Source organism: Hippopotamus amphibius, chromosome 13, assembly GCF_030028045.1.
Source record: "Hippopotamus amphibius kiboko isolate mHipAmp2 chromosome 13, mHipAmp2.hap2, whole genome shotgun sequence".
In the NCBI taxonomy this organism is placed as follows: Eukaryota; Metazoa; Chordata; class Mammalia; order Artiodactyla; family Hippopotamidae; genus Hippopotamus; species Hippopotamus amphibius.
The window spans coordinates 5658819-5686177 of record NC_080198.1 but is presented as its reverse complement, the minus strand read 5'-3'; the positions used below and the strand labels follow the sequence as shown (position 1 = coordinate 5686177).

At 44.8% G+C, this 27359-nt stretch overlaps 2 protein-coding genes across 11 annotated transcripts in view; both read left to right on the top strand.

Annotated features, from left to right (window-relative positions):
- ATG7 (autophagy related 7) overlaps positions 1-27359 on the top strand; it is a 330637-nt gene that overhangs the window by 58394 nt on the left and 244884 nt on the right. The window lies entirely within an intron of this gene.
- Positions 1-27359, top strand: part of HRH1 (histamine receptor H1) — a 92024-nt gene that overhangs the window by 58385 nt on the left and 6280 nt on the right. For 2 of the 10 annotated variants that reach the window (XM_057705419.1, XM_057705420.1), the window contains one exon: positions 5805-5952. The exons of 5 other annotated variants lie outside the window; for them this stretch is intronic. The gene's annotated coding sequence lies outside the window, so the exon portion shown is untranslated. Of the gene's footprint in view, positions 1-5804; positions 5953-18412; positions 18467-22342; positions 22394-22546; positions 22616-27359 lie in introns of those variants that run through there. 3 more of the 10 variants (XM_057705417.1, XM_057705414.1, XM_057705415.1) reach the window with 3 other exon arrangements.

Genomic DNA, 27359 nt, shown 5'->3' with positions numbered 1-27359 from the left:
ATAGGGAGGTCGCGGAGAAAGAGAACCCACTGTGTGCCAGGCCATCGTACATGTGACCCCATCTGCTCCCCAAGCCGCCCGTCCTGTTTCCACATGGGAGAACTGAGGCTCAGGGAGGGCAGGTGACTGCGGGTCACGCCGCTGGTCAGAGGCAGAGCTAGGCTTCACTGATCTACAGCCCGGGCCCTCCTCAGCTCCCCAGCTTGGGTCTGGACCCACCAGCTGCCAGCCCTCCCTCCCAGCACCTCCATCCTCCTTTTACAGGTGCGAGATTTCCTGCAGGGAGAGCCCAGCCAGGCTCTCCTCAGCCCCAGCTTTTGGCTTCTGGTCTGTCTGTGTGGCATCCGTGCTTGGAATCAGAGAGAGAAACTTGGGGTCTAGTAATTGTATTCCATTAAGCCTAATTAAGATGCAAATTTGTACAGTTAACGAAGAAGACAATTTGGAGGCAATTTCACCAGTGACACAAGACTCTTATCGCTGCCTCTCTGCGCTGTAGCTAGGTCTGAGGATAGGGGACACATACGCACTGCCACCCACCAAGCTGCACCTGGCTGGGCTCCAGGGGTAAATTCTTCCTGCTGGAGCAAGATAGCCCACCCCAGGCAGGACACATTGTGCAGAAACTGCTCGGATCACGTGACCTGTGATGTCGGGATCACCCAGTACTGGGCTCCTGCTACCTTGACCCACTCTGGGCCCCATGACTCCCACCTGCAGGCTCTACCCTGCCCTGGTCTCTTGATGTGGGCCAGGAGGAGTCAAAGCAGTTCTCTGGAACCAGACCACCTGGGTTTAAATCCCAGCTCTACTGCTTATTGGCTGTGTGTCTTTGGGCAAGTTTCTTAACTTCTCTGGGCCTCATTTCCTCCCCCATGAAATGAGACACTGATAGCATCACCGATAAGGCTGCTGTGAAGATGAAATGAGATAATGCATGGAAAGCACTTGGCAAGCACCTGGCCCATGAAAATTGGACATTTTCGTTAGCTCTGCTAGTTCCCCAGATTCTGTATGGTTAGTTCTACTCCCAAACCCTAGGCTCAGAGATTTCTTATTGCTGCTGTCACAGGCGCACTGTCCTAGAGTTAGACTTTCTCCAGGTCCTGGATGCCCTGTCCTTGTAGTCCATATGACTGTGAAGCTGGGGTACACCAAATACCTGCCCTTTTGCATGGATGGCCACCTGTTGGTTGGCTGTTTTCCCATTTTGGATGTCAAAATTGGCCTGCTGGCCTGGACTTACTTCTGGCACCCAACCCCACTTCCTCCCACCACCACCTCTATGGCTCCTCTACCTGAGGCCAGGTGTATTTATTTATAAATAAATTACTCACCTGACATCATTGTTATAGCTCATATTTGTGGAGTGTTCCCTGTGTCAAGCTCTTTACCTTTAATTATGTTATTGCATCCTCACAACAATTTACAGATGTAGAGACCGAGGCTCAGAGAGGTAGAATGGCTTGCCCAAGGTCACACAGCTGGTACAGGGTAGAACTGGAGCTCAAACCATGTCTGTTTGACTCCTAACCTCATTTGTAAGCCTGCTAGTCAAACTGTTCTGCAGTTCCCAAGTGCCTACTGTGTGCCAGGCCCTGAGCCCTGTGCCCAGAGCAGAGAGACAACCGTCTCTAACCTCAAGGAGCACAGAGACTTGTAGGAAGAGATAGATGGGGGACAGACAGTGACAGAGCCGGGCGGAAATGCGGTGGTGGAGGGAACGCGAGGGAGTGGCATGTGTGGGACTCTGGAGAGGACCTTTGTCTTCCAAGGGAGGAGTCAAGAAAGGAAGTGATCTCAGAGGAGAGAACACTTGGCCTGAGAGTTGAACAAGGGTAGAAGTCTCTGAGGTTTGCAGTGGAAAGGGTGTGGCTGGAGGAAAGAACAGCTGGTGCAGTGGCATCAAGGTGTGAGGTCCTGGGGTGCATTGAAGTTTATGGGCCGGGGATTGATTGGGGGGTGGGGGGCAGGGAGCCGCGGTGAGGAGGGAGGCAGGAAAAATAGGTAGAAACCAGGTCATGCTGAGCGCCAAAGGCCAGGCCAAGTCAGCACTGACTAGAGGTTCAGAGTGGTGGGTTTAGGAATCAGACAGATCTGGCCTGGAGTCTGAGCTTCTCCACTTACCTGCTGTGTGACCTTGGACAAGACGCTTTACCTCTCTGAGCCTTGGTTTCTTCATCTATAAAATGGAGGAGGAATAATCAAAAGGCCTCTCTCCTAGGGTAGTTGTGAGGAGGTACACAAAAACAGAGCACAGTCTCTATGGCATGAACCCTTAATCAGCACAAACTTCTTCCCCTTGCTGGGCGGGGTGGGGGGGTGCGTCAGGAGCCCCTGCGTGAGAGCTGGGTGCTATGAAGAAAAATCAAGCAGGCCAAGAGGTTAGCAATCACAAGAGAGAGGACTTGGGGAGGAGCATTGTTTAGACCAAACGGACAAGGAAGGTGGCATCTGAGCAGAGACCTGAACGAGATGGAGTGCACCATGGGAAGGTCTTAATTAGCAATTTTGGGCCCAAAGGAGGCAGCTAACAGGGCCCTCAAACCAACGTTGCCAAGGCACGAGGAAGGGGTGCAACCAGGCTCTGTATCTGGACTCCTACTCCAGTGAATTATACCAGTAGATGCCGAGCTTTTTTATTTCCAACTGTTATGGGAGTACCTATTGTCAACATGTAAATCTGACAAATTGAGAAAAGAAACAGTATTTCATAATCACAACTAGGCCTTTTTGTTATCTCTCATGATCACAGCAAGGTCTGGCACCCTCTCCGGTTATGGCTGCACCCAGGGCGGCTGCAAACCCCAGGTCTCAGGCTTTCCTGGGTAGGACTAGAGAGCAAACCCTGGGCAGCTCAAGTCAGCGGGATACACGCAGGGGATTTAAGATGAACATCAACAAGGGCTGGAATTTCAAGATTCTCTTCTGTTCTGACCTGCCCGGGAGGGTTCACAACCCTGCCTGGAGCCCACGTGTGCTTCTCATGGTCTGAGAAGGGACGGGGGACCCTTTGTCCTGTAGGCTTAGACGCAGAAAGATTGGGCTCTCGGCACTGTCTCTGTTGTTTGCGGCAGTGTTTCTTAGACAACCACCAACAGAATTATCTGGGACTCCTTATTAAAATAGCAGCTTCCAGGCCTTGTCCCCGACCTCCTGAGTGCAGGTCCCTGGAATCTGCATTTGACAAGCTCCCCAGTGGCTCTCATGCACGGCAAAGTTGGGGGACGGCGAGTGGGTGGGTGCCCCGATCAGAAGAATGTTTGCATCGGGATTGTCCTGGGACCACCAGGGCACGGGCTTGCTGTCCTGCTGGCAGGCGGCGCTTCCCAGGCAGGTTGGGGTTGGGGGGGGGAAGGCTGGCCACATCCCTGGGTCCATCTTTTACGTGTTCTTGCCTCGGAGAGAACTGCGACAGGAATAAAGGCAGGAATGTCAGAAGCTGATGTCGGTCGTGCTGTGAGGCAGTGCATGTGAGAAGGCTGTGCCACACTTCAGATGAGAGGAAACAAAGAAAAAGCTTGATATATATATTCTGGAGACAAATGTGTCACTTCCAGATGGATTCTTTCCAGCCTGGACACAATTCTTATTTCTCTCTGGTGAGTCATTGCAGAAGTTGCCTTTTTCTGGCTGCCTTTTATGAGCAAAGGACATATCTCAAGAAGAGGCTGAAACGTCCCCAGGGACAGGAATGGCACATTTGCCCTTTACCAAGTCCAGTTAGAGGATGCAGCGAGGCCATCACAGAGCCCCACCTGACCCCATGGTGTGGGGGAGCCACGGAGACGCCTGACCACCGAGGGGATGGTCATGCTCCCCTTAATGATCAGCCACGCTTGTTAGCTCAGCTCTCACCCTCTCTTGGCTTGTTTTCAGACTGTCTGGCTGCCATCCTGCTGGTTTTAATGAGAAAACATTCCCAAGTACCTTTTGACATTCATTCACGTATCCATCAGTTGTGTAGTGTAGTCATTAGAGCGTGGGTTCTGGGAGCCATCCTCCAGTAGCTTCCCATCTCACTCAAAGTCAGAGCCAAAGTCCCTCCCACATCTGCAAGGCCCTTTGTGATTTAATCCCTGTCACCTCTCTAACTTCATCTCCTTCTCATTCAGCTCCAGCCATGCTAACCTTTTTGCTATTTACTGAACACATCAAAGATGTATCCACCCCAGGACCTTTGCACAGGCTGTTTCCTCTTCCTGTGATGCTCTTTCTCCCAGATCTCTGCAAGACTGCTTCCCTCACTTCCTTTAGGTCTCTGCTCAGAAGTCACCACATTACCCTGACCATCCTCAATAAAATAGCACTTACCCCAGTCATCACTAACCCCCTGTTTTCCTTAGAGCATTTATCAACACCTCATATAGTATTTACTTACTTGTATTTTTTTTTTTATGATCTGTTTCTCCCCACCAGAATGATAGCTCCTTGTGGATGGGAACTTTGACTTGGTTACTGCTGTTTTCCCAACATCTGGAATATGTCAAGTGCGTTGTAGGCCCTTAATGAGTAACAATTGGTTGATTGAATGAATGAATGCCTGGCTCTGTTCCTTGCTAGCTATATGACCTGGAGCTCCTTAGCGTCTCTGAGCCTCAGTTTCCAAGCCTGTAAAATGAACATAGTTATGTGGGTTTGCACGTTAAATGAGACAGTGCATGTAAGTGCTTTGCATGGTGACCAGCACCCTCAAAGTCCTCTACCAGTGATGACTACCTTAGCCGACTGTTACTTAGACCAGTGAGATAAGACAGAATGTGCTAAAGAAAGTGAAAGTGGTTTGCAGAGGGCCGTTGTGTGGAGAGGTGGCAGCAGCTCCAACCAGGTGGCTGGAATCAGGAGAGGCTTCTCAGCGGGGAAGACATTTGGGCCTGGCCTCTGGGTTGGACAGGCTCTCAGAGGTCATACTGAGTCTGCAGAATGATGGTGCAAGAAGAAGGAGGAGTGTGAGGGAAGAGGCAGATGGGAGGAAGTTCCGGGACTGGTCAGGCATGCCTTCTGAGCTGCGGGGACTGCAAAGCATGGGAGGGAAAGCAGAATAAGGAGGTGGAAGCATTTTTTTCTCCTTGAAAGAAGAGAAACCAGCAAGCAATACAATAGGACTGAGAGAAAGTCTGGTTTTCAGTCCCCTTCTTGGGGCAGAGGGCTTTGCCGTCAGTAAAGCAATCCTTGGGCATCATTTTGTTGGCTCCTCTCAATCCTTCTTCCAGGAGGCAGGATTTATGAGGTGTTTGTATTTCCACTCTGGAGGTCACCTGCAAATAACCCTGAATGCGGTATCACATCCCTAAGAAACCTGTTGGTTATGGTGGGATTTCTGGGCATGGTGGTATCCTACTATCTTCTAAACTGGGAAGAAACTCAAAGCACAGGTATAAGGGGAAACCGAGAAGGAAGGTATGAGGCAGAAAGACTAAATGGTTAACTTTAGAAAGCAGGAGGACTGGCATTTGTCATTCATTCATTCATTCAATGAATTCATTCAGTGAACACTGAGCACGTACTATGTACAAGACAGTATACCCAGGCCAAGAGCCCAGTGGCCAAGACTTCAGCTACTTTATATATGTTTAATTTTCTACCTGACTGAAAAAAAAAAGGTTTCTGTAACTCAAGGGAAGTTGGGGAGGCAGCACAGGTTTCAACTCTCGTGTCAACTCCAATTGATTTATTATGGCTGCTCAGAGAGAGTTTCTGAGAGGACAGTGTGGACTCAGCAGGAAGGAATCTGGTGATTGATTAGTAATGTCTGCCATGGGTCGAAGCAGGAGAATAGTAGGTCAAATGCCTCTCATTTGCAGGAATGAGATGTGTATACAACCTATAATATGCTGACCTGAGGGTTTGCAACAGAAGAAAAGAAACTCTTGCGTCTGCACAGTTGGTGAAGGTGACATGGCTGACAGCAAAGGGGGAGGAATTGATGCCCCAGGACAGTAACTCAGAGAGGTAGGTCACCTCAAAGGGGTGGCATCCCCAGACTTTTACAGTTGTCTCTTCTACCCCTCAGAGGACACTTGCTTAATGCATCTTCCCCAAGCATTCAACTTTGTTCTCGTAGAAACATCTTTTTGCGCTCATATTTCACCTTCTTGTGTCATATGTAATGTGTTAATTGATATACAATAAATACAATCAGAACACACGAATTTGGAAACAGAGCTAACTCTTCATTATTGTACACCATAATGGTTGAGAGCAAAAGGTGTAGAACTAGAGGTGTTGGGTCACTGTTTTACAAGAGGCGGGGAGGGATTTTGGTTAATCCAGTGAATCAGTCAAGTGGAGATTAGTTAAGAGAGCTTCTCCTGTAAACAAATAGTGTCTTCTTTAAAAAAAAAAAAAAGGATTCATTCTTCATATTCTGCCTTCTTTTTCTTAACTTAAGCAAAGAGTAGAGGCATCTTTTTATGTCATCAGATACTCTCTCGCAACAGTATTATAGATGGCTACCTGGGATTCAGTGATAGGGATCTACCACGAAATTGATCCCTTTTTGTTGGACCTTTATGTAGTCTCCAGTTTGGGACTATTACAGGGATAGTAATAGTCTTTCAGTTTTCCCAGTGCGTAGCGGAGAGCTCTGAACAGTGAGGGTGGTGAAGAGCGGAGATGGACAGTGAAAGGGAACAGAGGATGGGAATGCAAAATGGTGCAGCCTCCGTGGAAAACAGTATGGCGGTTTCTCAAAAAATTAAACATAGAATCACCATATGACCAGCAAGTCTACTTCTGGGTATTTATCTGAAAGAATTGAAAGCAGTGTCTCAAAGAGATACTTGTACACCTGTGTTCATAGCAGCATTATTCACTGTAGCAAAGGTTGAAAACAACCCCATATCCAATGACAGATGAATGGATAAACAAAGTGTGGTCTGTACATACAGTGGAATATTGTTCAAACTTAAAAAGGAAGGATGTTCTGACACATGTGGCAACACGGGTTAAACCTGAAGACATTTTGTGAAGTGCAATAAGCCATTCACAAAAGGACAAATACTGTATGATTCCACTTATCTGAGGTCCCTAGAGCAGTGAGATTCCTAGAGACAGAAAGTAGAAGGGTGGTTGCCAGGTGCTGGGAGAAGAGGGGGATGGGGAGTTGTTGTTTAATGAGGACAGAGTTTTAGTTTTGCAAGATGAAGCGAGTTCTGGAGATTGGTTGTGAAACAATATGAATATACTTAACACTACTGGACTTTACACTTAAAGATGGTTAAGATGGTAAATTTTATGTTATGTGTATTTTACCACAATTTAAAAAAAATTTTTTAAAGGAAACATGTGAATAGATGTAGACATTAAGTATCCACAGCTGCTAAGATTTTTCCAAAAATGAGGCAAGCAGACATTGTGTATCCCCTCAAGAAGCACCTGAGTCCAATCCAGTCTCTGGAACCAGGTGCCAGTTTGCAGAGACAGAGGACAGAGGAGCCATTTAACTGGGCCCTGGTTGTGCACTTGGCAGCTCCAGACTGGGAGGTGCTGCAGACTCCCAGGCTCTTGCAGTGAACATGTGAAACGAAATTAAAAGGATGGATGAGGAACACATAAATTAAAAGAGATCTAAGGGACAGACTGAATTTTTCAGATGGACCAGAATGTAGTGTCCAGAGATGCACATTTGGGTAATAAAACAATGGGAAAAAAAAAAAAAGACGTAGAAAGTAATTCCTTACAAGTCAGGATAGTGGTTACCGTGGGGGCCGTGAGGGGGATGGGACATGTGCACAACCAGGGTTGGGGGCAAAGTGCTCTTTCTTTTCATTCTTTTCTGAGTGGGGTTTGCCTTATGATAATCTACTGATTCATACTCTAGATGTGTGGTTTTCTGTGTTTATGTTTTATTTTACAACCACCACCACCAAAAAAACAAAACAAAACAAAGACAAAAGAAACACCCTTTTTAAAAGGAAGGGAGGAGGTGTTGGATACAGACAGAGAGAGGAGTCACTGATCTGGATAAAACCCAAGTTCTGCCTCCTGTCAGCTCTATGACCTGTGGGGAGTTACTTACCCTCACAGTTTCCTCATCTGGAAAAGAAACTATAATAGTGCTGGCTCCTAGCACTGCACTGGCCTCTCAACAAGACACTGCATGCAATCCCCTAGCAGCACACCCGGCCCCGAGTAAGTGCTGTGAAGGTGAGTTGTTGCTCCTGGAAATAAGAAGCCCCGAGCGCCATCCTCACCTCCACCCCGACTTACTGTGTCATCCTGGTAAAGTTGCTTCTCTGCGGTTGGATGCCTCCTTCCCCTGATAATCCCCATCGCGTGTAAGATTGCTAATCGAGGTCGTGGGCTGCTTGCTGGAACCCGTGGAGCTCAGGGCCGAGCCTGCCCAAGCTTGTGTTTCCTCTAACAAAGCCTCAGTCACCCCAGGAAGCAGCAGGCGAGGAGAGGCGTGGAATTGTCAACGCTTCCCACGTCACCAGCAGGTGAAAATGCGCCCCAGACACAGGACCGAGACAGTAAATTGCTTTCTGTCGTCCTCTGCGGGGAGGATCATGCTGCTTTTATCCTTGTAGGCTTGGGCTGTCTCCTGTAAGCCTGGTTTGCCCTCTGCTGCCTTTCTGGGGCTGGCTGCACTTGAAGAACAGCTGAGTGGAGGGTGAGGACGGCAGCCTCGGGGGAGGGTCACCTGCCCGTCAGAGCCACGTTGGACAGAATCCTGCTTCCCTGGTAGCGCGAAAGGGACGACCAGTCCTTGATTGCTTAACTGAGATGACGGGGAAAATCAAGTCACAGAGAGTGCCTGGAGTCGCCACTCCCTGAAGTATCTGGACACAGGAATATGTTTGCAAGAAAATGTAATTTTATGTCTAACAGTTCATTGCACGCACTGGCATCTGCTAGACATTTGCACTCACCCTACCCTGGATTCCCAGGAAGATTCCCTCTAAAGATCCCCTTTAATTGGCAAATCCTTTCATGTTAGGAAACCCCCCCTCCCCATTCCATCTCAAATGCTGTAAGGAGCTGCCTCGTTTCTTATTTTTTTACTTACTTATTTACTTTATTTATTATCACGGTAAAATATACATAACATAAAATTTACTCTTTTCACCATTTTTAAAGTGTCCAGTGCAGTGGCATTAGTGTACAACCGTCACCACCATCCATCTCTAGAAATTTTTTTTATCTTGCAAAACTGAAACTCTGTACCCGTTAAACACTGACTCCCCATTCCCCCTACCCCAGCCCCTGGCAACCACCATTCCACTTTCTATCTCTATGAATTTGACTATTCTAGATATGAATAGAATCATGGACTTGTTTTTTTGTGACTGGCTTATGTCACTCAGAATAATGTTCTCAAGGTTCATCCATGTTGTAGCGGGTGTCAGGATTCCATTCCTTTTTTCAGGTTGAATAATATTCCATTGTGCGGATACCCATGTGTTGTTTATCCGTCCATCTGCTGATGGATACTTGTGTCAGTTCCACCCTTTGGCTATTGTGAATAATGCTGCTGTGAACGTGGGTGTATAAGTTTTTCCTTAAAATTGTTCATTAATCTTTTATTCCAATTATTGTGTAGTTGTGATTCTGTGGGGTATGAATAGGTACTCCTAGTTTGCTAACACCTCTATTTAACTCTTACACCCTGGGTTTAGGAACTGGAGAAATAGCAAGGTAGCAGGAGGCAGGGGCCAGGTGGGGGTGAGGGACAAAGGAACCAGAGCATGGGGTACATTCCCAGCTGGAACTTCCCTGGATTGGGAAGATTCTCTTGGCATATGAAAACGGTGATTATTTTCCATTTCACGGTGTCTGTGATTGTTTTCATAAGAAGCTAAGTGGTTTCCATGTGATTATAAATCCCAGGTGTTGTGTGGAATTGTCACTAAAATACCAAAATCTAAGGCTCTTTGCCTATTACTTATCTGTCTGTTCAACTTCCTCTGAGTTGACGGCACTACTTAAACTGCTTGTAACCCATGGAGGTTTTAGTGAGTTCTGGAAAACAAGAAGAGGGAAAGATTGGTGGAGAAAAGCGGGATTGAAGCAGATGCACATTTAAGAAAAAGACAGCAGGCTGCCAGGTAGGAACAGTAGTCCAAGTTGCCGACTGCTCATGTGCTGTGTGGCAGGCCAGCTGACATGGGTGTCAAGGCTGAGCAAGTGTCCCCTATATCCAGGGTGGTTTTGAGTCACTAGGAAGCATCCACCCTCCATCCTAAAACAACTCTCCCCCCCCCCCCATCAGGGTGCCTCCCTTTCCACCCTTCAAGCAGTAATAGTTGTCCAAATGTGTCAGAAAGAATTTTTCATTTTCTGAGCCACTGTCTTAAAATGCAGTTGTTCCATAAAGAGCAAACTGAATTTTCGAGCAAGAGGGACTTTTTGGGTTCATCTAGCTCGACTGTTATGAAACTGTGCTCTGAGGGGCTTCTGGGGAGTCTGGGGCAAAGAGAAAGGAAGAGCCCAGCAGATGGGACTCTGGGTCCCCTGCTTCTTCACTCCAGCCAGAGTGATCTGCTTTTATCTGTTTGATATAAATTTTAACAAGAACCAGTAGCTGCACTCCCAAGAAGGGGTGGGGGACAGTTTGAAAGCCTCTGATCTAGTGCAAACCCCTTGTTTGACAGAGGAGGTTCAGAGAAGCTAAGAGAAGGCTTCAAAGTCACACAGCAAATTCATTCAACAGATACTTACCGAGCACCTACTATGGCCAGATGCACAGTATACAAAGATGTGCGCACAAATCCAGTGACACGAAGAGCCAGCTCTTCTCTCCAGCATGGCTCCTCGGCAGCCTTGGGGGCCGTGTAGAGCTGTTGGTGAGGAAGGGGCCAGCCTCGCCCGCACCCTCACATGCCACACGAGTGAGGCCATCTCTCCCGGACACCAAAAGGGAACAGATGTGCCTTCTCTTTAGTATTTTGTCATTCCCCTCCCCTCCTCCCCACCATGTATTGTTTCATGTGATATGTGTACCTACTGTGTGCCAAGCAGTGCTAGCACAGGAGGCTTCAGGCTGGTTAAGACATGGCTCTGCTTCCAAGTAACTTCCAGCCTAAAGAGAGAAAAGCTCTACATAAATGATCACGTTGCAGAGTCAGCATTAAATGTCCTAAAGAGGCACGGATACCTTTGCAGTGTAGGCATTTGGCTGGGGGAGAGAAGAGACCCATCTAGCCAGGAGAGGTGGCATTGGAGCTGGGCCTCTCTTATCTTCCCAACTTTTAGGTTTGGAATTTGCATGTCAGAGTCAGGCAGCCCAGCTGGGTCATATAACCGCGTGGGTTTGGGCCAGAGATGGAGACAGAGTCTCAGCTGAAAAGTGTGGGTGAATAATAACAATTTCCACCTCAGGGGGAAGTTGTGAGGATGAAATGAGATGATGCATGTCCAACTCTTAGACTTAATAATGTGGCTCTTACTTCCAGGCTTTAGAAAATAAGGTGATGGTGGGAGAGAAGCACTGCAGACAAAGGCACGGCCCCGGCACAGAGTGGTGGGGGGCGGGGGGGAGCGGGCAGTGCTGAACAGAGCACTCCACCTGCTGGTACTGAGAGCCGAGGAAAGGAGATGCCTGGGAAATGCCTGGGGAAAGTGGATCCGGGCCGTAGAGGGGCCCCCCGATCCCAAACTGTGGACCCGGACCCCTGGAATTCATTTATTGGCTCTAATAGTTTTCTTGGAAATTCCTTAGGATTTTCTATGTGCAAGAGTATGTTATCTGCAAATAGAGACTTTTATATCTTCCTTTCAAGTTTCTCTGCCTTTATTTTATTTCCATGCCTAATTGCTGTGCTGCTTTTAACTCCTTTTATTTTTGACTGGGTAAGAACCAGATGTGGCTAGAGTCAGGCATCCCTAGCAGAAAGAACAGCATTTACAAAGGTATAGGGGTATGAAAGAGCCAGGCCTGTTTAGGGAAAGTGGAGTGTCAGAAGATGAGGCTACCCAGTACATTGGGTCCAGATGAAAAAGGCTCTTGTATGATAGGGTCAAAGGTTTTAAAATATAACCAGTCATTGCCTGGCCCTCTGCCTCAGTTTCCAGAGTAGGATCTGTTTTTGAATGTTTCCCTCTTGGGCTTTTGTTGTGCTGATTGCAGGAATGAATAAAGAAGAGAAGGCACTGGGAAAGCTAAGTGGATTTATGGTGCCCTTGAACAGGTCAGAGAGATTGGAGCAGAGCCCATGCAAGCTCAAGTTTTTTGGTGGGGGAAGGGAGGTTTGAGGGCAAGCAGCCGACACAGGAAGTGGCACTATGGCATGAGAGATGGGAGAAGAGGGTCTTTAGGTTGTTTTTGTTTGTTTTCCATCTGTTTGTTTTTTTCCTGGATGTTGGACTTGAGTTTCTTCTGAACGTAATACCGTGGTTGGACTGGACACAAGGCAGCCCAGGTTTATTTCAGTTACACTTGTATGATATGTAGGGGGCTTACCCTATGTTTCCTGTTAAATCCTGACAGTAGTGGCAAGTCACTAAATAGTTTCAAATACGAGGAAGAAGTGGTTGGACTAGTGGTTTTAGAAAGATTATATGGCTTCTTTGTGCAGGATGGGCTGAAGGGGCCATCAAGATCCTGGCCAAGCCCAGGGTCAGGATGGCCAGTTGGGAAGCTGTTAGGACCGTCGAGAGGAGATGCGTGTTATCAAAGTCTGCACGAGAGCAGGTAGCACTAATGGTTGCTAGCTCTGCCCCTCGGTAATCTGCAGTGCAAGATCTTAAAGCAGTGAGGGGCAGCAGCTGGGATGGTAAGTCCATTTACCTTGGAGTAATTAAGATCATAATTCTATCCTAAGGCCTTAGATTGTCTTTCTGTAAATACACACCCAGAAGGAAGTTTAGTTTAGCAGTACAGGACTTTGGTCTGCCTTTTGAGACTTGCTATTGTCTTCTGCAGGGTTTGGCAAAGTCTAGACAGAAACACTTTTTTTTGGTCTCTTGATTCACACCCTCCGGGAACCTTCTTGCTGGGAGTGACCAGAGTCTGTCCTCACATTTGCTGAAGAAAGCAGCCTGAAGTAAGGTTTGCTGTTAGTCACTAGAGAGGTGGTTGCTTTTGGGACCAGCCAATTAATCAGCAGGACAGAAAGTTCTTGGATGGACTAGGACCCAGCCCCAGTGTTCCCTAAGGTACATTGGAACAAGGGGGAGAAGTGGGTGTCTTAGTCACGTTTGCATCTCCAGCAGCTTGGCCTTGCGTAATGCCTGGTACTGCGTTATTGCTTAATTAGTAGTTCCTGAATATATTAATGAATTAGCATAACATGAAACCCTGAGAATGGTCATGCTGGGTCAGGACTCTGATGTGCTAAAGGCAGGCTTCATCCATTTATACTCATTCATCATTTACTGAGCTCCCTACCACTCGGCTTTGGGTTAGGACAATGGTTTGAAATCTTGGCTGCGTCTGGAGAGTTTTAAAAAATCCTAAGACCAGGACCACACTCCAGACCAATTAAATCAGAACCACGTCCAAGGGTGGGACCTAGGCATTAGTATTTGTTTAAAGCTTCCCATGTAATTCCAATGTGCAGCCAACGTGGAGAACCACTGGGCTAAGTGCTGATTTATAAATGAATATCATATTGCCTCTGCCCTTGTAAGGATCAGTCTAATGAAGGAGACCTGAATTCTTTCATTCATTCATTTGTTCATTCATTCAGCAGAATACAGAGATTTAAATGCCTTGATAGAGATATGGAAACAATACTGTGGGGTCTCAGAGGGAGGAATGTAAAAGGTGGCTAAAGGATATGGGAAAGCTTCAAAGAGGAAGGAACTTTTAAGATGGGTTTTGTACAATAACTAGAAGTTCATCAATAACTCCGTCCTTCCCTCCATCCCACCCTTCCTTCGTTCCCACCTTCCTCCTTTCCTTTCTATTTTCTTTCCATCTTCTTCACCAACCTGTCTCATCCTTCTCACTTACTTTGTTCCAGGCAGGCTCTGAAGTTGGCCCAGAAGGAGACAATAGTAAACAAAGAAGTGGTCCCAACTCTCAAAGCACATTCTCTTCCAGGAAGAGAGAGCACCATGTACAGAGCCCAAAGGCTGAAAGAACCTGGGGGTTTGGGGTCAGTAAACTCATTTTTACTGGAGTTGACATGGGTCAGACATGAAGGAAATGTCATGCCAGCAGCCTGAAGAATTTGCACTTTTCCTTAGAGGCCTTTAGGAGCAAAATAATTGTATGATGAGATTTAAAACAGTATTTGCTGCATTTTAGGTGATAGACCTGAAGTGACTCTAACTGATACTCAGATGTGGCATTAATTAACACTGACTCACATGGATTTTCAGTCCTGGTTACATCCAGGAGAGTCTCAGTTTGGTGCTGGTAGGTCTTTAACACCTATCTTACACTTGCTCTTTTGTTTTTTTTTTTTTAAACAAAGCAGACCCTTCCTCAAAATGTCTGGCTAGATTCAGTCACATTGTTTTGTTGTCACTCTACTTATTCTTATGAAAAGTTTCTATAGATGACAAAAAACACATGACTAGTTTTTCATTTGTAGTGAAATGAATTTAAACAAACAAACAAAAAAAAGATGGATCTGTTAGAAAATATACAAAGTAAATGATGGTATAAGAGACACGTAGATCCAGTGAAGATTATGATGGGGGTAGGTAAGTAGCTGAAGGAGAGAGCCAATTCAGTAGTTTTTCTTCTTATGGTTCATGCTTTTGGTGTCAAGTCTAAGAATTCTTTGCCTTGGCCTGGACCCTGAAGATTTTTCTCTAATGTGTTTTTCTTTTTTTATTATTATTATTAATTTATTTATGTGTTGGCTTCATTGGGTCTTCGTTGCTGCATGTGGGCTTTTCTCTAGTTACGAGAGGGAGCTACTCTTCGTTGTGGTGCATGAGCTTTTCATTGTGGTGGCTTTTATTCTAGAGCATGGGCTCTAGGCACACAGGCTTCAGTAGTTGTGGCATGTGGGCTCAGTAGTTGTGGCTCACAGGCTTAGTTGCTCCGTGGCACGTGGGATCTTTCCAGGCCAGGGATCGAACCCTTGTCCCCTGCATTGGCAGGCAGATTCTTAACCTCTGCACCACCATGGAAGTCCCTAATGTGTTTTTCTAAAACTTTCATCATTTTATGTTTTACCTTTATGTCTGTGAACCACTTTGAGTGAATTTTTTAATGACCTATGAGATTTCAGTTTTTGCCTATGCATGTCCAATTGCTCCAGCACTATTTGTTGAAAACACCCTTTCCTCAGTTAAACTGATCTTACGCCTTTTGTCAAAAATCTGTTGGGAATATTTGTGTGAGTCTATTTCTTGGTTCTCTATTCTGTTCCATTGTTCTCCACTAATACCACAGTCTGGATTACTGTAGCTATATATTAAGTCTTGAAATCACATAGGTGGATTTCTTCCATTTTATTTTTCTTGTTTAAGGTTATTTTAGCTATTTCTAGTTCCTTTGCCTTTCCATATAGATTTTAGAATAGTCTTGTCCTTCTCCATAAGACATCTTGCTGAGATCTGGATAGAAATTGCATTAAATGTGTACATCAATTTGAGGAGAACTTATTTACTATGCTTACTTATTTACTATAAATCTTCTAATCTGTGGACACTGTGTATCTCTCCATTTATTTAGATCTTTTATTTCTTTCATTAGTGTTCTGTAGTTTTCAGCATAAAAGTCCTGTACAAGTTCTTCATCTGAGAATGTATTGACTTCCCTTTATTCCTTAAGGATATTTTCATTGAGTATAAGTTTCTGGGTTGATAGTCCTTTTCTTTTAGCATCTGAGAAACATTGTGCTACTTCCTGTTCACCTCCATATTTTCTGATGAGAAATCTGCTGTTGTTCTTATTATGATAAGATATTATTTTTTCACTGGCTGCTTTCAAGAGTCTTTCATTTTCAGAATTATTATGTGTCTTGGTGTGGGTTTTTTTTTGCGGGGGGAGGGGAGGTTATCCTGTTTGAGGTTCACTTAGCTTCTTGATTCTGTGGGTTTATATCTCGTCCAATTTAGGAAGTTTTCAGCCACTATGTCTTCAAGTATCTTTTCATCCCCACCCTCTTTTTCATCATCTTCCAAGACCATGATTACAGGAATGTTAGCTCTTTTGTTACCATCCCACAGGTCCCTGGGACTCTGGTTGTTTTTTTATTGTTGTTGTTGTTTGGTTGGTTGGTTGGTTTTCCTGATCTCTTTTCCTTCTGATCTTCAGATTGGGTAATTTCTATTCTGTCTTCTTGTTCACTGATTCTTTCCACAGCTTCCTCTATCCTGATGGTGAACCCTTCCATTGAGGTTTTATTTTCAGTTATTAGATTTTTCAGTTTGAAAATTTCCACTTTATTCTTCTTTTTATCTTCTATTTCTTTGCTGACACTTGTTACATTTTCATTTGTTTCAGACATGTTCCCATTTGCACATGGAGCGTTTTTATTACGACTACTTTAAAATATTTGTCAGATGATTTTAATGTCTCTGTCATTTTGGCATTGGTATCTGTCAATTGCTTTTTTAAAATTCCATTTGAAATTTCCTCAGTTTTTTTTTATATGACAAGTGACTTTTATTTGAAGGGTGGACATTTTAGGTATTATGTTATGAGGCTCTGGATCATATTTAAGTCCCATTTTATCTGGCTTTGTGAGACACTGCTCCAGCAGAGGAAGCAGGGTTGGGGTGGGGGGGGGGCGGGGGGGGGGAGGCGGGGAGTGCAATGGGCTCATTACTTCCAAGTGGGAGGAGAAGTCCAGGATCCCCACTTGACTTGAAGGGGGCCCTCCCTTCAAGGAGGTCTTTGTTACTGACAAGCAGAGGGTGTAGTTCTGGCTCCCCACCAGGCCCCCCAGGGATAACTCCCTAGCTGGAAGGCATTGATGTGCCTCTACTGATGCTGGGTGTGGATGCAGGGCTTGCCTCCACGTGATGGGGATGCAGGTCCCTACTAGGGCCCAATAGGGATGTGAGGGGTCACCTTGTCATAGCCTGACAAGGTTGAAGTACTGGCTCCCCGCTCAGCCTTTGCTAATGAAGATAGGAGCAGGGGTCTTGTGTTTTCTGTGGTGTTTGGCTGCAGTACAGCAGTCACTGTCTAAAAGTTTTCTATTTTTCTGGCCTGTGCCTTTCCTGTGTTTTTGTCTAGACACAGCAAGCTTTTATTGTGCGTTTTTTCTTTCTGTGCCCTTTGGTGTTTTGAGTTGCCAACTTCTTCAGCACTGTCTCAGATATGTTTGGCCAAATGAAAACCCAGGGGACTCAATGCTGTGTTATTTTTTGGGTTCTGGCTTCCAAAGAATTCCAAAGAGTAACTGGTCTGCCTTTGCCTCTGCATTTTTCAGAGTCATCTTATGTTTGTTTAAAATATGATGTCCAGGGTTTTTTAATTGTACTTAATGGAAGAATAGGGAAAAGTATCTGTACACCATCTTCCTTGAAGCAGATGTCTTAATATGTTTTAAAAGCTCTCCAAGCCAAGGTTGAGGACCACTGGTATAGGCTGTAAGCTCCATGAGGACAGGGGTTGAGTTTATCCTTTTCCTGTCATAACATCTGTACCTCATCCCTCAATAAAGACTTTTTGGATGGATGGACGGATGGATGGATGGATGAATAAATAAATATCAGAATGGAACCAGCAGCCAGACTTATTCACACACACCTGTACCCCAGTACATACCTATCACTGACAAGTCTGGCCCCAGAAACAGCGGGAGGGCTTGGGTGCGGAAGAGCCCTGGTGTGGGGCTGGGGTGGCCATTGCACAGTCAGGCACTGGGTCACATGACTGAAGGAGACAGAGACATTAAAGAAAGTCCTGATTACCTAGGAACTCTCACTTACAAACATCGTGTCTGCCTCTCCTTTCTCCTCTGCCAGCTCTTTTATTTACGTCAATATCCTTTTTTTTTTCTTTTTCTTAAGAAGAGGACAATGTGCATAACTTTGGTCTTTGAGATTGCCTTTCTCACGGTTTAATCTCCAGGCATTTGGAACGGAAAGAAAACATTATTCATTGTGTCCAGGAATGATATGTGTGCATGCGCTGGGCCTGGGACCGTATTTGCTCTGTCCTTGACTAATGTTAGCATGAATGTTCATATTTCCAATTCCATGAAATCTTTATTTAAAACATGTATTCACTTTCCGCTCTTTCTCACTGTAGTGAAAAGGAGGATGAGTGGGGATGGGGAGGGGGTGTCTGCAACTCATTCAAGTGTCTTAGAAGGTGGGTATCACTTGGGCCTTTAAATGAAACTTGCTCTTCAGTCGCCTTTAGAGCTTAGTGCAGGGCAACCAATAAACTACAAAAGTCTGTTTCCACATCTCTAAAATGGGAGCAAGAATGATTCCTTTCTTGTGACGTTACCAGCACTGTGATGATTAAATGAAGAAACCCTCCCAGCCCAATGCAGGTATGCAGAAAGTCTTTGAAACATTACTTTTCTTTTTCTTCATTGCCTTCTAGGCCAGAGGATAAGAGAGAATGGAGCTGGGCTTTGTATACTTCTTTTCTTTGCCAGTAAGTGATGACTAGCCTTCCACTTCCCTTTCCTGTACCTAGTTTAAAAAATCCCATCCTGTCCTACCAGGGGTGGGGGATGGAAGGGGCAGACGACCAATCAAGCACGTCCAAGCTTCCAAACTCTGAAACCAAATGGTAAAAGGAAAGAAAATCACAGAGGTACAGGAGGAAAGTGTTGTTGTAGCTAAATCGTTTCTATATTTCCAATCCTGATGATGAACTAAGAAGTTATGTGTAGCATTTCACTCTGCTTCCTTTACAAGAAACCATGAGATACATTTTATCCAAAACTTAGTACCAGCTGAAGTGCCAGTCCTTCTGCTAAGCAAGTGGTTTGTTTTCATTTAAGTGACACTAGAATCTTGTAATTGATCCCGTTTTCCTCTTTGCTCTGGCTCCTGGGAAACTCAGAGTCAAAACTGTGGCCCAATGATGGTGGTTCTTTAGGACCCACCCTTAGTTTCATCTTTCTTCTAACACATCTTTATTTCCTTTTAAATAAAAAAATCTTATGGTAGGTATTTTGGGGAGCAACCCTAGTGTACCAAAATAGATTTTTAAAACCGACAGACAGGTCTGGAAACCCTGGCAGCTTCTTTCTTGGACCACTGAATTTCTTTTTAAACAGTTTTGTTGAGGTATAATTTACATGCCATGAAATTCACCCATTCTAAGTGAATCATACAATTCAATTATTGTTAGTAAATGTACAGAGTTAGTCATCATCGGAATGCAATTTTAGAACATTGCCAACACTTCCAAAGATTCCTTCCTGTTCCTACCCTTAATCAACCACTGATCATAAACCTCAGACAACTACTCGTCCACTTCCTATCTGTATGGATTTGCCTACTATGGACATTTCATATAAATGGAGTCATAAAATATATGGCTTTTTATGTCTGGATTCTTTCACTTAGTGTGAGGTCTTGCACTTCATCCATGTTACAGCATGGATCAGTATTTTGTTGCTTTTTACTGATGAAATACATGGATATACTGTATTTTGATTATCCACTCACCAGTTGATACACGTTTGGGTTGTTTTTACTTTTTAGCTGTTATGAATAGTGCTAGAAACACTCACACACAGTTACATAGACATGGGACTTCCCTGGTGGCACAGTGATTAAGAATCCGCCTGCCGATGCAGGGTACATGAGTTTGATCCCTGGTCCAGGAAGATCCCACATTCCGCGGAGCAACTAAGCCCATGAGCCACAGCTACTGAACCTGTGCTCTAGAGCCCATGAGCCACAACTACTGAGCCCACGTACTGCAACTACTGAAGCCCTTGTGCCTAGAGCTCGTGCTCTGTGACAAGAGAAACCTCAATGAGAAGCCCAAGCACTGCAACTAAGAGTAGTCCCCACTCCCCACAACTAGGGAAAGCTCATGCAGAACAATGAAGAACCAACGCAGTCAAAAATAAATTAAAAACTAAATAAATCTTTAAAAAACAAAACAAAAACAAATACATGGACATATTTATATCTTCAGTTCTCTTTGGCATATATCTAAATATGGAATTGCAGAATCATCTGCTAACTATGTTTGACTGTTCAGGAATTACCAGAGGTTTCCACAGTGGCTGTTCCATTTTACATTTCCAGCAACAGTATATGAGGCTTCTAATTTCTCTACATCCTCCTCAACATTTATTATTGTCTGTCTTTTAAAATTATAGCCACCCTGATGGGTGTGCAGTGGTATCCCATTGTGGTTTTGATTTGCATTTCCCTAATGGCTAACAATGTTGAGCATCTCTTCGTGTGCTTGTGAACCATTCCTATATCTTCTTTGGTGAAATGTCTATTCATATCCTTTTCTCATTTTTAAATTGGGTTATTTGCCTTCTTGTTATTGAGTTGGAAGTGTTCTTTATATATTCTGGATACATCAGATATATGATCTCTCAGATATATGATATACAAACATTTTCTCCCATTCTGTAGCTTTGCAGTTTCTTAGGGGTGCCTTTTGAAACACAGAAATCTTTAGTCATTATGAAGTCCAAGGTAGCAATTTTTTTCCTTTATTGGTTGTGCCTTTGGTGTTGTATCTAAGAAGTCTTTGTCCAACTCAAGGTCATAAAGATTTTCTTCTCTTTCTTCTAAGATTTTTAAGAGGTTTGGCTCTTATATTTAGGACTTTGGTCAATGTTGGGTTAATCTTTGTGTATGGTGGGAGGGCACGGTCTAAGTTCATCTCTGTACACAGAGATGTCAGCTGTTCCTGCATGTGCATCATTGCATTTGTCCGCTGTCTTCTGCCTGGAAGTGAGTAACACTGCCCCCCAGCGGCATCCTTAGCACTCACTTCCTTGTCACTTCAGTTCACGAGACCAACACGCTATCTTGACTGCACAACTCTGATTCCAGTTTTCCAGAAGAAGATTTGGATTGATTGGGCCATTTGGGATCAGGAGACAGCTTTTGGTCCAATCACGTGTGCCTAGGCGTCGAGTTTACACGGTGTGACTTTGGCTGCTGGGGCCCACCCCTAGGTGGGTGATGGTTCTAAGAGGAGACTTGGTGTGAGCTGGGCAAATACCCCAAAAGGTGTCTCTCCAAGGTCATTTTCTCGTATTCAGCACCCTGGATCCCCTGTGAACTAGATTCACATCTCCAGCTCAGGGCTCACAGGTCAGATCCCCCAAATTTGTTTTTGCTTGACCTATGTTTGTGTCCAAGAAAACAAATGAAACAACTGACTTATGGACAACATTTAAAAATTAAAAGATTCCATGGGAAAAAATCCAGCTTTTAGGCTTCATTTTAAAATTAGACAGATCTGGGCCTGCCGCAGTTGGTGGCACCTGAGTGGCAGCTGTCCTCTTCAAAGGCTCTCCTCTCCTGGTTGCCCCGGTCCCCACCATTCTGTCTTGCTCCACACACACAGTCCTCCATTCTTATTAACCTTTCCTCCCTGACTCTGTAGACATTTGAATGTGTACCTCCACCCCCAGAAAAATCTTGGGGACCACTGCCTACTCACAAGGTTGTCTGTCTCTTGTGTTTTACCCAGAGGCTGACTCTGAGCCCAGCGCTGCCCTAGATTCTGAGTCAGCCACATTCCCGCAGCACTGGGCTCGTAATGGAATTTTGCTCTTCGCGTTCAGCTCTCTGCACCATCACCAGTGGCATTGATAAACCTGGGTTTTATGGAAATGACGCCTGGGACAGACTCAATGAGAATATGCAGTACTTGGGGCCTGCTCATGCATGGCGCCTCTTTCTTAGAATTAGAGCAAGGAATTTAATGTTCTGCCTTCCTTGACCACAATCACCATCCAAAGCAAATGAGGCAGAGGGCAGAGCAGTTTGGAATGGGGCGCGGTGGGAGAGGCAGTTTAGAACGTAATCAAGAAAGGAATCCCAAACTCTCACTTTTTACTAAAGAAAATAAAAGATGTTTTAAGGGTGTGGGAGACATTAAAACATTTTTCCCCTATGGAATATATTTTATTTCATTTTTCAAAACGAGTGCAGTTAGTTCGTATTCTCCCTATTATAAAACTAAGATGTCTTCATTGTTGAAATCTTGGAAAATACTGAAAATAATAAATATCATTTACTACCCAGAGGAGACCACTGTTAACATAACATAGCAGAGATTCACGCTCTCTGTAAGCCTGTTAGTTAATAGAATTGACATCACCCTGTACAAAGGTCTGTTGTAAATTTAATTTCATCATAAGTATCTTCCTATATCATTCCTGGTGCTCCATAAATGTGATTATTGATGACGGTAGCTACCCCATAATATGTGTAGTTTCCAAATGTTAGATTATTTCCTTTTACTTCCTACCATAAATAGTGTTGCAGTAAGCATCTTTGTGCATAGACCTTTATTCATGTTTTGGATTACCAGGAAGGAAATTTCCAGAAGTTTCCGAGAAGATGTAGGACATTTCGCTGACAGGTATTAATATTCATCATTAGAACAAATCTTATCTCAAGTTTTTGTTGGTTTAAAGAGGCCTGTGAAAAATATGCCCACGCCGTCTGCATTTAGGTTCTTCCTCCTGAGTCTCCTGCTCCTGTTTATCTGTGTGTGTGTCTTTTTTTTTTTCAGAGCTCATCCAGTAAGCTTCTGCTGAGCATCTATCGTGTGCCAGCACAGGAGAATGGCAGTGAGGAAAAGGTGTGGCCTCTGCTGTCAAGGAGGGGGTGTCCCCTTTATGGCCCTGGGTGTCGACCTTCAGAAACAGAATTAGTGGGCACACTCCACGCCCTAGAGGTACCCCCTTGTAGTTGCGGAGAATCAAGTAAAGAAAGAATGATAAGATAGCTGATGCTTAGGGGAGTGTTGGAACTGTCCTGGAACACAGAAGGAGGAGCAGCTAAGAGCTTCAAGGCTAGAGGGTGCTCCAGGCAGGGAAAACAGCACAGACAAAGGCCTAGAGGGTAAAAGCAAATCTTCACACCTAGGTCCCAACCTGCATCTCCAGACTCCTCATTCTGTGCTCCAGTCACTTCCAACAATTCCCCCCCAACTCCTCGAACTCAGCTTTGTGCTTTTATTCTTTCTTTTACTCAACCTTAAACTCCTCTTCCTTCCTCCTTGCAAACTTCTATTCATCCTTCAAAGCCCAGTCACACATCACCCGTTCTCTGATGTCCTTCTTGGCATTCCCACTCTACCTTGGGAGAGGCTGTTCCTCCCTCCCCTGTCCTGCCACCTGCTTTGATCTTACCTCAGTTATCACTCTTGTCCCAGTTGCATTTTAGAATTTTTAATTTAATTTTTCTGATACAATTTGTTTATCTTTTGTTTTTCTTCTCATCCTAATTGACAAATTCCTTGAAGTTAGGGGCAGTGTATCAGGTAGGGTTTGGTTTGGGTGTGGGTGATAGAAAACCCAAGCTAATCCAGAGATGGTTCTGGCTGGAATGGCAGCTCCATGATCATCAGGGACCTCAGCTCCTCCCAAATTACTGCTTCATCTTCCTCATTTTGAGGCTCTACTTCATGGTCCCAAGATAGTTGCTTAAGCTCTATTCGTCCTGTCAACATTGGAGCCAGATGGAAGAATGAAGGGCCAAAGAAAAGAACATGTCCTCCCTTTAGGGCTGCTTTCTGAAAATTGCAAACAACATTTCCATTTCCATTTCACTGGAACTCAGTCACATGGTCATACCCAGTCATAAAGGAGCCTGAGAAATGTAGTTTCTATTACAGGCAGCCATGATTTCCGTTAAATAGCAGAAGTCTCTTCCTGAATAGAAGAGACCTGATATTGGGAAACTATTAGCAGTTTCTGCCATAGTAAAAAACAGGGAGAGGTCAAGGATGATTCCTCTGAACTTGACAGGGCTGGCCGTGGGGTTGGTGTGTCACTCACTAAGAAGCGGAAGAAAACACAACAGCCACTGTTAAATGAGCACTTCCTATATGTCAGGCTCTGTACTAGGTGTTTATGCCCATTTTAGAGATGAGGAATACTGAGACTTCATGAAGTGAAATATCTTACCCAGCTCATTAGGCAGAAGCAGGATGAGACCAGAGGTTAACTGATTTACAAAGCCTGGGTTCTTAACTGCTGTGCTATTCTACCACCCAAATGAGCTCCAAGCCTTCTGTGGACTAGCATTGCTGAAATGGGAGGGAAAGTGGAGAGCGTGAGGCCACGGGGAGCCTCATTTCATGTGTAGCATCTCTCCAAATCCTCCAGTTCCTCTTGCTTCCCCTTCCTGCCTGTCAACAGAAATTCCTGCCCATCAAACCCTTTATCTAAAATCAACAATTGCCAATGAGAAAGCAGGAGTATGTCTCACGTGGAGCCAGAGCCCCCTCTTCTTGGATGCCCCCTGTGATAAAGAGCTTAGTCTCTCTCAAGGCAAGTCACTGCTTTGTTAGATAGCATCTGTTTTTAGAAACTCCTTCCTTGCTTTGAGCTGAAAGCTGTTTTTGTTGGCATATTCTTCAGTTAGATCAGCGGTTCTCAACTATGGATCATTTCACCTCCCAGTGGATATCTGGAGATGTCTAGAGATATTTTTGATTGTCACGTCTGGGAATGGGGGCGAGGGTGCTACTGGCATCTAGTGCATAGAGACCAGGGAAGCTGCTAAACATGCAGCCACGCACAGGACACCGCTTGACAACAAAGAAATACCCAGCTCAAAATGCCAGTAGAATGAAGGTTGAGAAATTCTGAGTTAGACAGACCTAGTTGTGAATCTTGGCTTCACCACCTACTTTTAGCGGTGTGCCCTTGAGTAAGTTGCTTCACCCCTCGGAGCCTGAGCTCACCGTTTCCTCCTCTCTACCTTGGGGCTCATCAGAAGGCCTCCTTATGGGCTTGTGGTGGGCACTTAATAACTGATATCTGAAAAGCCCAGGGCTTGGCTTACCATTGTAGCTGTCCCAGGCAGCGCTGCCCGGGCTCTGGAGGGACTGTTGGCTACCTTTGTTTATCTTCTGGCACATGGACCTGATTGGATTAGACTTGTAATCACTCTAGTAAAAATTCCACTGCAGCTAATGAGTTTTTTGTTTTTTTGTTTTGTTTTTTGAATAAGCATAGTCTTTTTTTTTTTTTTTTAATTATTTACTTTTCTATCTGGCTGCACTGGGTCTCAGTTGCGGCACATGGGATCTGCGTTGCCGCATGCGGGATCTTCATTGCAGCATGCAGGATCTTTAGTTGTGGCATGCAGGATCTCTAGTTGCAGCATGCGGGATCTCTAGTTATAGTACATGGGATCTTTAGTTGCGGCACGTGGTATCTAGTTCCTTGACCAAGGATCAAACCCAAGCCCCCTGCATTGGGAGCACAGAATCTTAACCACCGGACCACCAGGGAAGTCCATGGTTTTGGAATGGAGCCATTGCCTTAACTCAAAAATGATGGCTAGCTTTTGTATGTGAGCTTCTTAGAGACAAAGGATCCGTTTCTGCTTGTCATCAAGTTGTCATTATGGGGTGTTAACAGAGCTCTCCTACTCCATTGTCTCAACTGAGCCTCCTGACAGCCCCGGGGAAGAAGGTGATGCTATTTTCCCTACTTTACAGGTGAGGAAATTGGAGACCTGGATGTTTTCCCAGGCTCTAGCAACCCATTGAGTGGCAGAGCCGGGTGAGAACTCTCTCTTCCAGGGCCTGCTCCCTGAGGGACATGGTGTTGTAAAGACTCGTTGGTGCCCTGGTTCTTTCTTCTCAGAATGCCCTGTCCCAAGTGCCTCCTTATGTTCGGTTCTCTCTGCCAGGGCACATCCTCTCTGCAGGCTTGACCTTACTCCAGAGAGGACACCTCAGAGCCCAGCGGGGTCTGGGCAGCCCGAGGGGAGCTTGGCATCCTGTGTAGCGTGGGGTGAAATGAGAATCTATGTCCCCAGATACCTCCCACTCTCTGCCGGAGCACCTGGCATCCTTTTGGCATTTAGAGAGGGAAAACCATTCACGGATATTCTCCGAGGAACGCAGATCCCCAAGGGAAGGAAAAGTGCCTGACATTAGCTGTGTCACGGAGTGGACCCTTTTCAGGGACTGGGTGAGAGAAGAGAGACCAGAATGACAGTCACACAGGCCCTGTGCTCAGGAGGGCCCCGTGCTTGGTTCAATGTTCTGCTGCCTCCCTCTTGAAATGATTAATAACCTTATAGTTTTTCATTTTGCACTGGGCCCCGCATATTATGCAGCGGGTCCTGAGTGGGAAGGGCAGGAGATACAGATGTGGCCGCCCCTGCTGCCTTTTTGGCTGCCCTCCCAGTGGGACCCGTTTTTCCCGGACCCAGTGCCTGGGGCTCGCGTTCCCTCAGGCTCCCCCCTCCTCCTGCCAGGCCCCCAGCAGCAACTCCACATGCTGCTGTAGCAGTGTGGGTGCTGTGCTTGCCCTTCCAGGAATCCTTCTTCTGAATCACATGGTTTCAGAGAACAAAAGTGGGGTTTCTTGCTCCTAAAACAGATCACTGAGCTGAAAAAGAAACTTTCACCAGTAAATATCTGTTGCATAAGTTCTGAGCTGTTTCAGAGCACCCTGCCTCTCGATCACTTATTTATTCATTTAAAATATATTTCTTGATCTTTTATCTGTTTTTATCTTTATGCAAAATAACATGCCCGAGCTGTGAAGGAGAAAATGTGGTGAAGAATGGCGCTTATGGTGATAGTTAAGTGAGGAAGATAACCTTATGCTGTATTAATTTTCACCAACATTTTTTCTTTTTTTTTTAAATTGAAGTATAGTTGGTTTACAACGTGTGCTAGTTTCTAATGTGTGGCAAAGTGATTCAGATATACATGTACATACCTATTCTTTTTCATATTCTTTTCCATTATGGTTTATTACACAATAGTGAATATAGTTCCCTGTGCTGTACAGTAGGACCTTGTCGTTTATATATATCTATTATATATTCTCCCACATTTTATTATGAAAAGTATCAATGAAATAGAAAAGTTAGAAGCATTGTACAATGAACACCCATATACCTACCACCCAGGTCATAAATTAACATTTTGCTCTTTTTGCTTTATCATATATCTATTCAGTTATCCATTCTCCTAACCAATCATTCATCCAGCTTTTTGATTCATTTTAAAGTAAGTTGCAGACACCAGTAGACTTCACCCCTAAACACTTAATTTCACACTAATTTTCATTCCAGTGATCTCAATTCAATCACGAAAACTTGTTTTTTAATCAAAAAGCAAAAAATACGTAGATTTTTATATAAAAAATCATTTTCTGTCAAATAGAATCGTGGAATGATAAATAGTATATAGACACAGTGAAAAAAATTGTTTTCCTCTGTGTGTATGAGGCAAAGAGAGAAAAGAGAAATAAGAAAAGAGAGGAATTTCCTCAAGGCAGTGAGGAAAGAGAGAAATGAGACATTCCTGTGGGAGCAGGAGGTGAGAGCTACCTGGGGAATGCCAAGCT